The 3375-nt window shown below is 44.3% G+C and overlaps 1 protein-coding gene across 4 annotated transcripts in view; it reads right to left on the bottom strand.

Annotated features, from left to right (window-relative positions):
• The window catches only part of LOC125042587 (neuronal acetylcholine receptor subunit alpha-5-like), a 25802-nt gene extending 24908 nt beyond the window's left edge, over positions 1–894 (bottom strand). The window contains exon 1 of one of the 4 annotated variants that reach the window (XM_047638331.1): positions 855–894. The gene's annotated coding sequence lies outside the window, so the exon portion shown is untranslated. Of the gene's footprint in view, positions 1–813 lie in introns of all 4 variants that reach the window. The other 3 variants (XM_047638322.1, XM_047638340.1, XM_047638350.1) reach the window with 3 other exon arrangements.
• Positions 895–3375: the final 2481 nt, after the last annotated feature.

The raw sequence follows: 3375 nt of genomic DNA, 5'->3' as shown, positions 1-3375 counted from the left end.
GCGTGTGTGTGTGTGTGTGTGTGTGTGTGTGTGTGTGTGTGTGTGTGTGTGTGTGTGTGTGTATTCATGTCTATCTATCTATATATCTATCTATCTATCTATCTATCTATCTATCTATCTATCTATATATCTATATCTATCTATCTATATATCTATATATCTACGTATATATATGCAGATATGTAAATAAATATATATATATAAATATATACAAATATATTGCGAGATAGATAGGCACACACACACACACGCACACACACTCACATACAAATATAGAGAGATTGATAGATGGATAGACATATAGATGCATACATACATATGCATATACCTCCCTCCCTCCCTCCCTCCCTCCCTCTCTCCCTCCCTCTCTCCCTCTCTCCCTCTCTCCCTCTCTCCCTCTCTCCCTCTCTCCCTCTCTCTCTAAACCACTGGGGTTCCCGACCACACAACGCATTCCCATATCCTCTTCGCTTATAAAAACGTTTTCTCTTGCACGATGGCTGCAACAGGGACCCCCAAACATCGCACCACAGAGAGAAGAAAGTTTAAGGTCTGAGAAGAAACCTAGTGCCTGCTTGTGCTCTCTGCGTTGTCAAGGTTACAGATTTTTTCGTTTTTTGTTTCTTCTTCTCCTACCCTTGTTGCACTGGATGTTCTTTTTCTCCTGTTCCTTTTTTTTTTCTTTTTTTTTAATGCTGAGTTTTATATTTACGTGTGTAGATTAAAAACGAGAACGACGTGTCATGTTTTTTTTTTCTTCAGAGATACGACACTGTACTGTACAACACTAAATTATGGCACTGGATATCGTACGTTAATACACGATAACACAACACGTTTAGCACTGCACACACACACACACACACTGAGGCAGCGTCACACACATACTGACCAAGCATACTCTCTTCACCCAGACAGGTTTCATCTTTCAAACTACATTTTCCTCGCTTCTTTTTATTCATTTCGTTTTTGTTTTTTGTATTCATACATTTAGAAATGGAAACAACCTACATCCACCCCCACTTGCTGAGCCGTGATTAGGAGAGGGTAAAAAAGAATTGTATTTCGGAAGAGTTATCGAACTGGATTACTTTACAGGACGCAGCGATTTAATGCGCCGTTTTGTCTGCTGTTTCATTTTTCGGGATGGGCAACCCGCTGGTGTTCATGAGTTGCCAGACCGTAGTTTTTATTCTATCTTTTTATATCCGTCTACATCTCACTGTCTCTCCTTTATATTACAACTCTGTCGACTGAGAGACAATGGTACATTTCGAGTCGTTGTAAACAGGTACTTTTTTGTATCTTTACATACGTGTTAATAAAAAAAAGGGGAGCTAGATAAACACAAATAAATGTATAGCCTAGGAAAAAAGTTATAGACAACAGCACAGATAGAGATAGATAGAGAGATAGAGATGAAACGTATAGTTTTCTGAACTATATTGGTAGGCAGACGTAGATATAAATAGAATTTTGAATGTGAAAAAAAAAGAATAAATGTTTACTCTCTTGTATGCAATGCACTTGAGGGAGAGGGGAGAGGGTGATGAAAGACGGCAGGATAGAAGGAGTGGGGGGAGAGGGGAAGGAAGAAAAGAATGAGAGGCTTGAGGGGAGAGGAGGAGAGAGGTGAGGGAATAGAAGAATAAGGTGGTGAGTGAATAGAAGAATCAAAGGAGAAGAGGGAAGAGGGGAAGAATAAGGGGAGAGGAGAAAATGAGATGAAAGAGGTGTGAAAATAATGAGAGGGATGAGGAGAGAGGAGAAAAATGAGATGAAAGAGGAAAGAAAATAATGAGAGGAGAGGAGAATCATGAAAGGTGAAGAGGAGAATAAGAGGGGTGAGGGGAGAAGAGAATAATGAAAGGGATAAGGGGAGAAGAGAAGGGAAGAGTGGGAGATAAGGAGGGAAGGTAAGAGTGGGAGATAGGAGGAAGAGAAGAGAAGAGTGGGAGATGGGAGGAAGAGAAGAGAAGGGGGGGAGGTAAAAGTGAAGTACCAACATCATCAGTCCGTCATGAAGCTTCAGCCAAAGCTTATTGACGTCATACCCCCCCCCCCCCTTTCCCCCATCCGGTCCTACAGGCACCTCTCCTACAGGCTCCTCTCCCCTCTTCTCTTCCTCTTCCCTTCTCTCTTTTTCTCTTCATCTCCATTTCTCTCTTCCCTTCCTCTCTCTTTCTCTCTCTTCCCTTCCTCTCCATTTCTCTCTTCCCTTCCTCTCCATATCTCTCTTCCCTGCCTCTCCCTTTCTCTCTTTTCTCTTCCTCTCCATTTCTCTCTTCTCTTCCTCTCCTTTTCTCTCTTCTTTTCCTCTCCCCTCCTCTCTTCTCTTCCTCTCCCCTCCTCTCTTCTCTTCCTCTCCCTTTTTTCTCTTTTCTTCCTCTTCCCTCCTCTCTTCTCTTCCTTTCATCCCACTTTTCCCTTCCTTACCTCCCTACTATGTTTTATAGACACGTCCTATCTCTTCCCTCTTCTCTCTCATCTGTTTCTTCATTTTCTCTCTTTCACTCCCTCCTCCCTATCTCTCTCTCCCACTCCCTCCCTCCCTCAATCCCTGGCTTACTCTCCCACTCCCTCCCCCCTACCACTTCCTACTCCCCCCTACCACCTCTTACTCCCTCCCTCCCTGGCTCTCTCCACCCTACCACCCTTTCCCAATCCTCCCTCCCGGTCCACTCCATCTTACTGTGCCCTTCCCTCCCTCCCTCCCTCCCTTCCTCTTCCAAACCCTCCCTCCCTCCCTCTCGCCTGGCAACACACACATACTGACGACCGTGAATCTAGTGGACGGACGTGGGGATTAAGAGTCATTTGCGGTTGTGTGCTTCTCTCTCCCCTCTGGACCCTTTCCTATTTTTTTTTCTATTCCTTTTTTTTCCTTTTCTCTCTGATTCTTGTCCCTCTAATCTTGTTTTCTTTTCTTTTTTAAAGTCTGGGTATCGGTCTTTAAGTCTCTCTCTCTCTCTCTCTCTCTCTCTCTCTCTCTCTCTCTCTCTCTCTCTCTCTCTCTCTCTCTCTCTCTCTCTCTCTCTCTCTCTCTCTCTTCCATTGCTTCACCCTTCCACTCCCCTTTCCCTTCTTCCCCCCTTTCACTCTCTCTTTGCTTCACCATTCCACTTCCCTTCCCCTCCTCTGTTCCTCCCTCCCTCTCCCTCTCCCTTTAACTCTCCCTCTCCTTTTATCCCAAACGCACAGTCATCAGCACGTGAACAGCATGAGGGCAAGGCGGATGCGAAGTGAGTGCCACACAAAAATAATGATAAACAAGACGAGACTCGGATACCGAAAATAGAAGGACGTCACGACATGCAGGGCACGAGGGTTAGAGATAGTTGGAACAAAAAAGAGATGTGGAAAAAAAAGGCTGGT

The sequence above is a fragment of the Penaeus chinensis genome, chromosome 3 (assembly GCF_019202785.1).
Source record: "Penaeus chinensis breed Huanghai No. 1 chromosome 3, ASM1920278v2, whole genome shotgun sequence".
Taxonomy (NCBI): Eukaryota; Metazoa; Arthropoda; class Malacostraca; order Decapoda; family Penaeidae; genus Penaeus; species Penaeus chinensis.
Note: the sequence above shows the minus strand (reverse complement) of the source record. Positions and strands in the feature narration are given on the sequence as shown.